Source organism: Tursiops truncatus, chromosome 6, assembly GCF_011762595.2.
Source record: "Tursiops truncatus isolate mTurTru1 chromosome 6, mTurTru1.mat.Y, whole genome shotgun sequence".
NCBI lineage: Eukaryota > Metazoa > Chordata > Mammalia > Artiodactyla > Delphinidae > Tursiops > Tursiops truncatus.
The window spans coordinates 27797259-27810357 of NC_047039.1; the positions used below are offsets into that span (position 1 = coordinate 27797259).

General features: G+C 42.1%; 1 protein-coding gene across 3 annotated transcripts in view; it reads left to right on the top strand.

Annotated features, from left to right (window-relative positions):
* FAM240B (family with sequence similarity 240 member B) overlaps positions 1-13099 on the top strand; it is a 70859-nt gene that overhangs the window by 2143 nt on the left and 55617 nt on the right. For 2 of the 3 annotated variants that reach the window (XM_073805680.1, XM_033859259.2), the window contains exon 2: positions 1986-2090. The gene's annotated coding sequence lies outside the window, so the exon portion shown is untranslated. Of the gene's footprint in view, positions 1-215; positions 298-1985; positions 2091-13099 lie in introns of those variants that run through there. The other variant, XM_073805681.1, reaches the window with a different exon arrangement.

Sequence of the window (13099 nt, forward strand, 5' to 3'; positions counted from 1 at the left end):
AGTTTGTGGGTGTGTGTATTTGTGATTTGTGAGTATATCAGGAGGCTTAGAGTCCTCTATGTGTCTATTTCGAAATGTAATGCCTGAAGAATTTAGTGGTGTTGCTTGTATGTGTGTTGTCAGTATTAGTGAGCTGGACTTATATGTACAGTTGACCCTTGAAGAACACGGGTTTGAACCCCACGGGTCTACTTATAGTGGATTTCTTTTTCAGTAAATACTACAGGACTACTACAGGATCCATGGACGCAGAGCCACTGCATGGAGGGTTGGCCCTAACCCCCAAATTGTTCAAGGGTCAGCTGTATTTGATAAGTATAGGTTATTTGTGTCTGTGTGTGTTTTTGAGTTCCTGGGGCTTGTGGGGTATGTATTCTGCGGGATGTGAGAGTTTAGTTTGTGTGTTTGGAAACCAGTAGACTGTGTAGGTTACGTGTGTGTGCAGGAATCCTGGAGTATATGTATTCCAGGGCTGTGGGATTGCATATGGGTCTTTTTTGGGATTGCACATGAGACAGTTGTGTACTTGGTGAGCCTGTGTGTTTAGGTACTCAGTGTGTACATCTGGATGGCATATCGGTTGCAAATGTTTGTTTTCAGGCCCATGTTGTGTGTGTATATATAGTTGTGAGAGTGGAATGTGAATATTCAGGGTGAGTAAGGTTTCGCCTGTAAAAATTTAGGTAGCAAGAGGTGGTATGTTTGTGTATTTATTCAGGGTGAGGGTAGAAATGTACGTGTGTGTTCAGGATATATATGTGTGTGTGTGTGTGTGTGTGTGTGTGTGTGTGTGTACAAACACATATGTATGTCTGTGTTGGGAGCTGAGGTTTCTACTTGGAGTGTAAGTGGACTGTGTGCACGTATTCATAGGAAAAGGTATGGGATGTGCTGGAACTGGTTCATACTATCTTGGGATAGTCAATGGTGCCTATCTCTTCCCAGCTCTGTGTTTAGTGATGTCAGGTGGGTAGCTTTAAATTGGTCATGCTGGGAATATTTATACCATGTAGATACCGTAAGTGAAGTCTTTCCCACCTTTCTTGGAGAGCTTTTTATCAAGCACTTACCAGCGTACCACTGATGTGCGTGTTTGGATGTATGTATGTATGAAGCAAGAATATTTGGGCATCGGTGGTTTTGTATGGGACACTCATGTGAATTGTGAGTGGGGCATCTGGGGCTATGGGCCCTTGTATATGTGCCTTGACCCTGGTAGTTGTGAATCATTGCATTGCTCCTATCCTGTTCTTTAGGGCCAGAGAATCCCCATAAATGTTGTTGATTCCCAGTAGAAATCATGCAGATGGCTACAGAGGTGTCTGTACCTTCGGCAGGTGGACACTACTTCAGCATTTGTGTGGTCCTAGCATCTGGGTCCCTAGAAGGGTGGGCGTGGTGGACAGATGGCCATGCAGAGCAAAACCTTCACAGGTGTGTTGTTGGCGTGACAGGCAGCAGTCAGAAAGTCATGGGGCTTCCTGGATACGAGGTCAGATGACCAAGGGCTCTCCCAGGAAAACCCCCTGAGAATCTGTTGGACAGCTACAGGCGTTACTTGCTCTTCTGTGGCACAGCTGACGTGCAAGGACGCCCTCCACATGGGGTCCAGAGCCATGTGTCCCTGAGCCCAACTGCCCCAGGGTGGTGGGAACTTTTGCATATCAGTCTGGTCAACTGTATCACTAGGTCTCAACCAACCTGTCTCCATGGAAACCTAAGTCCTCAGGGATAGGCAGGACCTCTAGGGATCACTGAGCTGACAAGGACAGAGGTGGGGAGGCTTTGTCACTGAGGGAGAGTCGGGGACTGAGACCTGGAGAGCCTTGGGAGTCCCACTCTGAGATGGCTCTGATGTTCCCAAACCCTTTAGACATGTTCTCTGTTCTTTTTTGAAGGCACAAGATGCTTCTAGCAGTGGGAAGCTTATCTCAGTTTCATGTTTCTCTGATAGGATGAACTGACCCTTTTATTCACTATTCCAGGTCGAGCTGCAAACCCATCAGAGGGAACCATGTGATCATTGTAGCCACCAGCTGACCCTACAGCCTCCCTTGGACCCACCCAAGAATTTCTGAGCCTTCTTTCTAGTGAGTCTTGTGGCCTTTTCTCCCTCATTGTGAATCCTTCTGCCAATAAAACATGCTGTGAATGTTAACAAAAGGAAACCTCAACTAGAATTGGAGTCTGGAAGGCCCCCCCATAGAGGGAGCTCTCATGCCGTGTCACTCATCATCAATTACCCCAACAGGAGGAGGTCATTTACTGACCCCAAAGAGGAAGTGCAACCACCTTACTACCCGAGCTGGAGGAGGGAAGACTTCCTTCCTGGCCAGCAACAAGAAAAAGAAAATACAAATAGCTAATAGAAAATTCCGCAGTTTAGCCAATGAGACGCCATTGTCACCTGAAGTTTTCCTTTCCTCCAGTGAACTTTCATTTTTTCCCTTGATGATGACTTTCTTTCCTTGTCCCACCCTCCTTACTATAAAAGCCTTCTGGGACTTCCCTGGTAGTCCAGCAGCTAAGACTCTGCGCTTCCAATGCACGGGGCATGGGTTCGATCGCTGGTCGGGGAACTAAGATTTCCACATGCCATGTGGCATGGCCAAAAAAAAAAAAAGCCTTCCATGTTGTGTAACCCGTTGGAGTATCTCCCTTTCTATCAGATGAGATGCTGCCTGATTCATGAATTGTTTAATAAAGCCAATTTATTCAAAATTCAAAGTAAATCTTCAAATTTACTCAGTTAAATTTTGTCTTTTAATACATTGGTGGCATGCAGAGGTGGCCACTAACAGTTTAATATGTATCCCTCCAGAAATGTTCTGTATAAAAATATGTATGTGCACTTTTCTAAAATCCACTCTTATGATTGCTACTGCTAACAGGATGATTTTATGATTAAATGCTTATCTTTTTAAAAAGAAAAAGGTAAATATATTGGTGGCAGTGATGGGATCTGAAGCAAATTTCTGATAACATTTGGGACAAGGAGGAACAGGTGTGGTGCCCACAAGTCCTTTGAGTTCCCTGTCTTTCTTGCCATTGCTGAAGGTTGTTGGTAAGCTCCTCTTGGTTTGAGCTCCATTCTCTTTGCCTTTGTGCTCCCAATCTAATTGGCTTTCCTTTACAGGGCAGGGCAGTTTGGGCTGGTAGAGGATTCTCCCTGAGACCAAAGCCCGAGCCTTTCATATGGATATTCCCAGGACACAGTAACATCTCTTGGTTATTGCCAGTATATTTTTGAGCGGTAAACCCTAGCCCCTGATTTTGTTCCTTGGATTCCACATTGGGCACTGCTGACAGTGTAGTCTGCACTTGCCCATCTGTTTGGAATCAGCCCCCAGTTTCCATGCTTGGAACTGTTCGTGGCGGCTATAGTTCTCCAATTTGTTTGGAATCAGTTTGCAGTCCCCATTCCTTGGGATTTTCTGGTTGGATCTTTTTCCTCAGTCCAAGGATCCCTGGTAATTGGTGGTGGTGCATACCAGACCTTCTTTTGTCCAGGACATAGTAACATCTCTTTGTTACTGCTGATATATTAAGGCGCAGTTTTTTTGTGTGTTCTTTTTTCTTTCAACATCTTTATTGGGGTATAATTGCTTTACAATGGTGTGTTAGTTTCTGCTTTATAACAAAGTGAATCAGTTATACATATACATATGTTCCCATATTTCTTCCCTCTTGCGTCTCCCTCCCTCCCACCCTCCCTATCCCACCCCTCCAGGTGGTCACAAAGCACTGACCTGATATCCCTGTGCTATGGGGCTGCTTCCCACTAGCTATCTACCTTACGTTTGGTAGTGTATATATGTCCATGCCTCTCTCTCCCTTTGTCACAGCTCACCCTTCCCCCTCCCCATATCCTCAAGTCTGTTCTCCAGTAGGTCTGTGTCTTTATTCCTGTCTTACCCCTAGGTTCTTCATGACATTTTTTCCCTTAAATTCCATATATATGTGTTAGCATACGGTATTTGTCTTTCTCTTTCTGACTTACTCACTCTGTATGACACACTCTAGGTCTATCCACCTCATTACAAATAGCTCAATTTCGTTTCTTTTTATGGCTGAGTAATATTCCATTGTATATATGTGCCACATCTTCTTTATCCATTCATCCGATGATGGGCACGTAGGTTGTTTCCATCTCTGGGCTATTGTAAATACAGCTGCAATGAACATTTTGGTACATGACTCTTTTTGAATTATGGTTTTCTCAGGGTATATGCCCAGTAGTGGGATTGCTGGGTCATATGGTAGTTCTAGTTGTAGTATTTTAAGGAACCTCCATACTGTTCTCCATAGTGGCTGAACCAATTCCCATTCCCACCAGCAGTGCAAGAGTGTTCCCTTTTCTCCACATCCTCTCCAGCATTTTTTGTTTCTACATTTTCTGATGATGGCCATTCTGACTGGTGTGAGATGATATCTCATTGTAGTTTTGATTTGCATTTCTCTATGATTAATGATGTTGAGCATTCTTTCACATGTTTGTTGGCAGTCTGTATATCTTCTTTGGAGAAATGTCTATTTAGGTCTTCTGCCCAGTTTTGGATTGGGTTGTTTGTTTTATTGTTATCGAGCTGTATGAGCTGCTTGTCAATTTTGGAAATTAATCCTTTGTCAGTTGCTTCATTTGCAAATATTTTTTCCCATTCTGAGGATTGTCTTTTGGTCTTCTTTGTGGTTTCCTTTGCTGTGCAAAAGCTTTGAAGTTTCTTGAAGTCCCATTTGTTTATTTTTGTATTCATTTCCATTTCTCTAGGAGGTGGGTCAAAAAGGATCTTGCTGTGATTTATGTCATAGAGTGTTCTGCCTATGATTTCCTCTAAGAGTTTGATAGTTTCTGGTCTTATGTTTACGTCTTTAATCCATTTTGAGCTTATTTTTGTGTATGGTGTTAGGGAGTGATCTAATCTCATACTTTTACATGTACCTGTCCAGTTTTCCCAGCACCACTTATTGAAGAGGCTGTCCTTTCTCCACTGTACATTCCTGCCTACTTTATCAAAGATAAAGTGACCATATGTGCGTGGGTTTATCTCTCGGCTTTCTATCCTGTTCCATTGATCTATCTTTCTGTTTTTGTGCCAGTACCATACTGTCTTGACTACTGTAGCTTTGTCTGAAGTCAGGGAGCCTGATTCCTCCAGCTCCGTTTTTCGTTCTCAAGATTGCTTTGGCTATTCGGGGTCTTTTGTGTTTCCATACAAATTGTGAGGTTTTTTGTTCTAGTTCTGTGAAAAATGCCAGTGGTAGTTTGATAGGGATTGCACTGAATCTGTAGATTGCTTTGGGTAGTAGAGTCATTTTCAGAATGTTGATTCTTCCAGTCAAAGAACATGGTATATCTCTCCATCTATTTGTATCATCTTTAATTTCTTTCATCAGTGTCTTATAATTTTCTTCATACATGTCTTTTGTCTCCTTAGGTAGGTTTATTCCTAAATATTTTATTCTTTTGGTTGCAGTGGTAAATGGGAGTGTTTTCTTGATTTCACTTTCAGATTTTTCATCATTAGTGTATAGGAATGCAAGAGATTTTTGTGCATTAATTTTGTATCCTGCAGCTTTACCAAATTCATTGATTAGCTCTAGTAGTTTTCTGGTAGCATCTTTAGGATTCTCTATGTATAGTATCATGTCATCTGCAAACAGTGAGAGCTTTACTTCTTCTTTTCCGATTTGGATTCCTTTTATTTCCTTTTCTTCTCTGATTGCTGTGGGTAAAACTTCCAAAACTATATTGAATAAGAGTGGTGAGAGTGGGCAACCTTGTCTTGTTCCTGATCTTAGTGGAAATGCTTTCAGTTTTTCACCATTGAGGATGATGTTGGCTGTGGGTTTCTCATATATGGCCTTTATTATGTTGAGGAAAGTTCCCTCTATGCCTACTTTCTGCAGGGTTTTTATCCTAAATGGGTGTTGAATTTTGTCAAAAGCTTTCTCTGCATCTGTTTAGATGATCATATGGTTTTTCTCCTTCAATTTGTTAATATGGTTTATCACATTGATTGATTTGCGTATATTGAAGAATCCTTGCATTCTTGGAATAAACCCCACTTGATCATGGTGTATGATCCTTTTAATGTGCTGTTGGCTTCTGTTTCTAGTATTTTGTTGAGGATTTTTGCATCTATGTTCATCAGTGATATTGGCCTGTACTTTTCTTTCTTTGTGACATCCTTGTCTGGTTTTGGTATCAAGGTGATGGTGGCCTCGTAGAATGAATTTGGGAGTGTTCCTCCCTCTCCTATATTTTGGAAGAGTTTGAGAAAGATAGGTGTTAGCTCTTCTCTTAATGTTTGATAAAATTCGCCTGTGAAGCCATCTGGCCCTGGGCTTTTGTTTGTTGGAAGATTTTTAATCACAGTTTCAATTTCAGTGCTTGTGATTGGTCTGTTCATATTTTCTATTTCTTCCTGATTCAGTCTTGGGAGGTTGTGCATTTCTAAGAATTTGTCCATTTCTTCCAGGTTGTGCATTTTATTGGCATAGAGTTGCTTGTAGTAATCTCTCATGATCTTTTGTATTTCTGCAGTGTCAGTTGTTACTTCTCCTTTTTCATTTCTAATTCTGTTGATTTGATTCTTCTCCCTTTTTTTCTTGACGAGTCTGGCTAATGGTTTATCTATTTTGTTTATCTTCTCAAAGAACCAGCTTTTAGTTTTATTGATCTTTGCTATCCTTTCCTTCATTTTTTTTCCATTTATTTCTGATCTGATTTTTATGATACCTTTCCTTCTGCTAACATTGGGGTTTTTTTGTTCTTCTTTCTCTAATTGCTTGAGGTGCAAGGTTAGGTTGTTTATTCGAGATGTTTCCTGTTTCTTAAGGTGGGCTTGTATTGCTATAAACTTCCCTCTTAGAACTGCTTTTGCTGCAACCCATAGGTTTTGGGTCGTCGTGTCCCCACTGTCATTTGTTTCTAGGTATTTTTTATTTCCTCTTTGATTTCTTCAGTGATCATTTCATTATTAAGTAGTGTATTGTTTAGCCTCCATTTGTTTGTATTTTTTACAGATCTTTTCCTGTAATTGATATCTAGTCTCATGGCGTTGTGGTCAGGAAAGATACTTGATACAATTTCAATTTTCTTAAATTTACCAAGGCTTGATTTGTGACCCAAAATATGATCTATCCTGGAGAATGTTCCTTGAGCCCTTGAGAAAAATGTATATTCTGTTGTTTTCAGATTGAGTGTCCTATAAATACCAATTAAGTACATCTTGTTTAATGTATCATTTAAAGCTTGTGTTTCCTTATTTATTTTCATTTTGGATGATCTGTCCATTAGTGAAAGTGGGGTGTTAAAGTCCACTACTATGAATGTGTTTTTGTCAATTTCCCCTTTTATGGCTGTTAGTATTTGCCTTATGTATTGAGGTGCTCCTATGTTAGGTGCATAAATATTTACAATTGTTATATCTTCTTCTTGGATCGATCCCTTGTTCATTATGTAGTGTCCTCCTTTGTCTCTTCTAATAGTCTTTATTTTAAAGTCTATTTTGTGTGCTATGAGAATTGCTACTCCAGCTTTCTTTTGGTTTCCATTTGCATGGAATATCTTTTTCCATCCCTTTACTTTCAGTCTGTATGTGTCTCTAGGTCTGAAGTGGGTCTCTTGTAGACAGCATATATATGGGTCTTGTTTTTGTATCCATTCTACCAGTCTGTGACTTTTGGTGGGAGCATTTAGTCCATTTACATTTAAGGTAATTATTGATATGTATGTTCCTATTCCCATTTTCTAAATTGTTTTGGGTTCGTTATTGTAGGTCTTTTCCTTCTCTTGTGTTTCTTGCCTAGAGAAGTTCCTTTAGCATTTGTTGTAAAGCTGGTTTTGTGGTGCTGAACTCTCTCAGCTTTTGCTTGTCTGTAAAGGTTTTAATTTCTCCATCAAATCTGAATGAGATCCTTGCTGGGTAGAGTAATCTTGGTTGCAGGTTTTTCTCCTTCATCACTTTCAGTATGTCCTGCCACTCTCTTCTGGCTTGCAGAGTTTCTGCTGAAAGATCAGCTGTTAACCTTATGGGGATTCCCTTGTGTGTTATTTGTTGTTTTTCCCTTGCTGCTTTTAATATGTTTTCTTTGTTTTAATTTTTGACAGCTTGATAAATATGTGTCTTGGTGTATTTCTCCTTGGATTTATCCTGTATGGGACTCTCTGTGCTTCCTGCACTTGATTAACTATTTCCTTTCCCATATTAGGGACGTTTTCAACTATAATCTCTTCAAATATTTTCTCAGTCCCTTTCTTTTTCTCTCCTTCTTCTGGAACCCCTATAATTCGAATGTTGGTGCGTTTAATGTTGTCCCAGAGGTCTCTGAGACTGTCCTCAGTTTTTTTCATTCTTTTTTCTTTATTCGGCTCTGCAGTAGTTATTTCCACTGTTTTATCTTTCAGGTCACTTATCCGTTCTTCTGCCTCAGTTATTCTGCTATTGATCCCATCTAGAGTATTTTTCATTTCATTTATTGTGTTGTTCATCATTGTTTGTTTCATCTTTAGTTCTTCTACGTCCTTCTTAAATGTTTCTTGCATTTTGTCTATTGTATTTCCAAGATTTTGGATCATCTTTACTATCATTATTCTGAATTCTTTTTCAGGTAGACTGCCTATTTCCTCTTCATTTGTTAGGTCTGGTGCGTTTTTATCTTGCTCCTTCATCTGCTGTGTGTTTTTCTGTCTTCTCATTTGCTTATCTTACTGTGTTTGGGGTCTCCTTTGTGCAGGCTGCAGGTTCATAGTTCCCGTTGTTTTTGATGTCTGTTCCCAGTGGCTAAGGTTGGTTCAGTGGGTTGTGTAGGCTTCCTGGTGGAGGGGACCAGTGCCTGTGTTCTGGTGGATGAGGCTGGATCTTGTCTTTCTGGTGGGCAAGTCCACGTCTGGTGGTGTGTTTTGGGGTGTCTGTGGACTTATTATGATTTTAGGCAGCCTCTCTGCTAATGGGTGGGGTTGTGTTCCTGTTTTGCTAGTTGTTTGGCATAGGGTGTCCAGCACTGTAGCTTGCTGGTTGTTGAGTGAAGCTGGGTGCTGGTGTTGAGATGGAGATCTTTGGGAGATTTTTGCAGTTTGATATTATGTGGAGCTGGGAGGTCTCTTGTGGATCAGTGTCCTGAAGTTGGGTCTCCCACCTCAGAGGCACAGCACTGACTCCTGGCTGCAGCACCAAGAGCCTTTCATCTATACGGCTCAGAATAAAAGGGAGAAAAAGTAGAGAGAAAGATTTAGTAGAAGTAGAAAGAAAGAAAGAAAGAAAGGAAGAAAGAAAGAAAGAAAGAAAGGAAGAAGGAAAGAAAGAAAGGAGGGAGGGAGGGAGGGATGGTGCGAGGAAGGAAGGAAGGAAGAAGGGAAGGAAGGAAAAAAGAAAGAAAGAAAGAAGATGAAGTTAATAAGATAAAGTAAAATATAATAAAGTTATTAAATTAAAAAATAATTATTAAGAAAAACAATTTTAAAAAAAACGGACGGATAGAACCTTAGGACAAATGGTGGAAGCAAAGCTATATAGACAAAATCTCACACAGAAGCATACACATACACATTCACAAAAAGAGGAAAAGGGGAAAAAATCATAAATCTTGCTCTCAAAGTCCACCTCCTCAATTTTGGGATGATTCGTTGTCTAAAGGAGGGAAGGAAGGAAGAAAGGAAGGAAAGAAGGAAGGAAAGAAAGAAGATAAAGTAAAATAAAATAAAGTTATTAAAATTAATTATTAAGAAAAAAAATTAAAAACAGAACAAAAACAAAAAGACACACAAAAAAAAAACGGACAGATAGAATCCTAGGACAAATGGTGGAAGCAAAGCTATACAGACAAACTCTCACACAGAAGCATACACATACACACTCACAAAAAGAGGAAAAGGGGAAAAAATCATAAATCTTGCTCTCAAAGTCCACCTCCTCAATTTGGGATGATTCGTTGTCTATTCATGCATTCCACAGATGCAGGCTACATCAAGTTGATTGTGGAGCTTTAATCCGCTGCTTCTGAGGCTGCTGGGAGAAATTTCCCTTTCTCTTCTTTGTTCTCACAGCTCCCAGGGGTTCAGCTTTGGATTGGGCCCCGCCTCTGCGTGTAGGTCGGTGGAGGGCGTCTGTTTTTTCCTCAGACAGGGCGGGGTTAAAGGAGCCGCTGATTCGGGGGATCTGGCTCACTCAGGTCGGGGGGAGGGAGGGGCGCGGAGTGCGGGGCGAGCCTGCGGGGGCAGAGGCCGGCATGACGTTGCACCAGCCTGAAGCCCGCCGTGCGTTCTCCCGGGGAAGTTGTCCCTGGATCCCGGGAACCTGGCAGTGGCGGGCTGCACAGGCTCCCCGGAATAGGGGTGTAGATAGTGACCTCTTCTCGCACACAGGCCCCTTGGTGGCGGCAGCAGCAGCCTTAGCGTCTCCCGCCCGTCTCTGGGGTCCACGCTTTTAGCCACGGCTCGCGCCCGTCTCTGGAGTTCCTTTAAGCAGCGCTCTTAATCCCCTCTCCTCACGCACCAGGAAACAAAGAGGGAAGAAAAAGTCTCTTGCCTCTTCGGCAGCTCCAGACCTTTTCCCAGAGTCCCTCCCGGCTAGCCGTGGTGAACTAACCCCTTCAGGCTGTGTGCACGCAGCCAACCTGCGCTCTGACCAAAGCCCGAGCCTCAGCTCGCAGCCCCGCCCGCCCCGGCGGGTGAGTAGACAAGCCTCTCGAGCTGGTGAGTGCCGGTCAGCAGCGATCCTCTGTGCGGGAATCTCGCCACCTTGCCCTCCGCACCCCTGTTGCTGTGCTCTCCTCCGCGGCCCCAAAGCTCCCCCCTCCGCCCCCCGCAGTCTCCGCCCGCGACGGGGCTTCCTAGTGTGTGGAAACCTTTCCTCCTTCACAGCTCCCTCCCACTGGTGCAGGTCCCGTTCTTATTCTTTTGTCTCTGTTTTTTCTTTTTTTCTTTTGCCCTACCCAGGTACGTGGGGAGTTTCTTTCCTTTTGGGAGGTCTGAGGTCTTCTGCCAGCATTCAGTAGGTGTTCTGTAGGAGTTGTTGCACGTGTAGATGTATTTCTGGTGTATCTGTGGGGAGGAAGGTCATCTCCGCGTCTTACTCTTCCACCATCTTCCCCTCCGGCCCCTTTTTCTGTTCTTTTGGGTTGACAAAGGCTAGCTAAGGAAATGATATCCTTTATCGCCAAAGAGTTGAGAATGCCAGCTTCTGGCACACCTGCTTATTTTATATTTAAGAACTATGGTCCTGGAGGTTGTAGATATTTAGAAAGATGGCAAAATTATACTAATATTGATCTAGAATTACAGTGGTCATTGTGGGGCATGTTCCAGTTAGACAAGATTGTTCATTTAAGGAAAACACTAGAGAGCAATGGTTCACAAATTGGACAGGGAGAATGAGATGCCTGCTTTAACTGGTATGTAAAACTTTACAGAAGGTTTCAAGATTCCAAAATAGCTTCGTTTAGAGACTTAGAACAAAAAGCTAATGAAAAATTAAAGAGACAAAAGGTACCTGAAACAAAAGACCATAGGATGGGTATGACTGCAGATTTAACTCCTACTGTCCCCCTTCCTTATTCACCTGAGTACTCTTGTTTTACTCATTTTCTGTCTGCAATACTTTTCTATTCCAAAGAGAATACTTAACAATTGCCATTTAAAGTAAAACTACCTGAGGTTGCAGGTGAGCCCCCTCAGGTGTCCTTTACCCCTTGGTCAAAGACTGAGCTGAGAGCTATAGTCAAAGAATTCTCTAAACCTAGGGAGGACCCCCCAACAGTTATTGAAGAATTTAGAGTCACTGTCAGGGTGTATGTCCCCAAACTGCTAGATCTTTATCCGCTTGTACACGTGTTGGTAGGACTGGGGGAAGCCCCAGGATGGATTCGGGAAGCAAAATGACATAATCCCTAGGATGATCTTCAAGATCCTCAACCTGAAAAGGCTTGCAGAATAACAACTGACTTTTTATAAGCTATTCCTAAAATCTTCCCTGCTCACACTTGGTCTATTATTAATTGGCCTAATAATGATTGGTCTATTATTCACTCATACAAACAAAAGAGGGGTGAATCTGTGGAAGACTTTAGAGCCAGTTTGGAAGCTCTCTTTTTAGAGCAGTTGGTGTTCCAAGGAACAAAAAGGCCACTCAGCCTGCTTTAACTGCCCTTTTTGTAAACGGATTATCTTCTGAGATTAGTGGATTGATAAAAGGGCAGAAAAGAGGGTGGGAGGGTGTAGGCCTGACTGAACTCGTGACTATAGCTGAGCATTTTGAAAGGACCCTGGAGCCAGATCAGAAACAGAAATCCACCAAGCTCATAGCCTTACAGTTACAACAGCTCTAAGGCAAGAGACACAAAATAACACCTGGGCCTCCCCCATTACAACCTCCTAGGGGTCCGTGATCAATTCGATGACCCAAAGTTGATGTTTCATTTGTAATCAGTGAGGACACTGGAAGAAAAGCTGTCCTCAAAAGTCCTATGCAAACTCTTCACAAATGCTCTCATAACTGTCTCAAAGGGAGGGCCCCCCATGACCCTCTCCCATAGTTGGCAGAACTCCAGAGGTTCTCTGGTAAACTATTACCAGCAATTAGCTTAAACAGCCCAGAGGAAAATATAATGAAAAACTGCCAAATTTTAGTTGATACTGGAGCTATGCTTTCTACTTTAAACCCCACTCTCATACTTCACTTTGAAATCTACATTAAACCCTAACCCTAACTGTAAACAGAATTACCTAACCCTGTAACACCCTACCCCTAGCCCTAACCAGAGCTGTGCTTTCTACTCTAAATCCCACCCTCAAAGAACAACAGGTCCCTCTGAGTAAAGAGGATGTTTCCATAGTGGGAGTACCTAATACAGTTCAGAGAGAATATTTATCTCCACCAAGATTCCTTTTTGCTATGCAATATAGCCCCAGTTAATCTATTGAGTAGAGATCTCTTTTCTAACTTAAAAGGGCCAGTACATTTTGCCTCCAGTGGAGATCTCACCTTAAAATTTCCTGATCAACCTGAACCTGATCATTTATGTTCCTTAATATCGGTCCTGGATATAGAAGAGGAAGTTCAACAAAAGTTCCCTAATTGGATGGAGATGCCTGCAAATT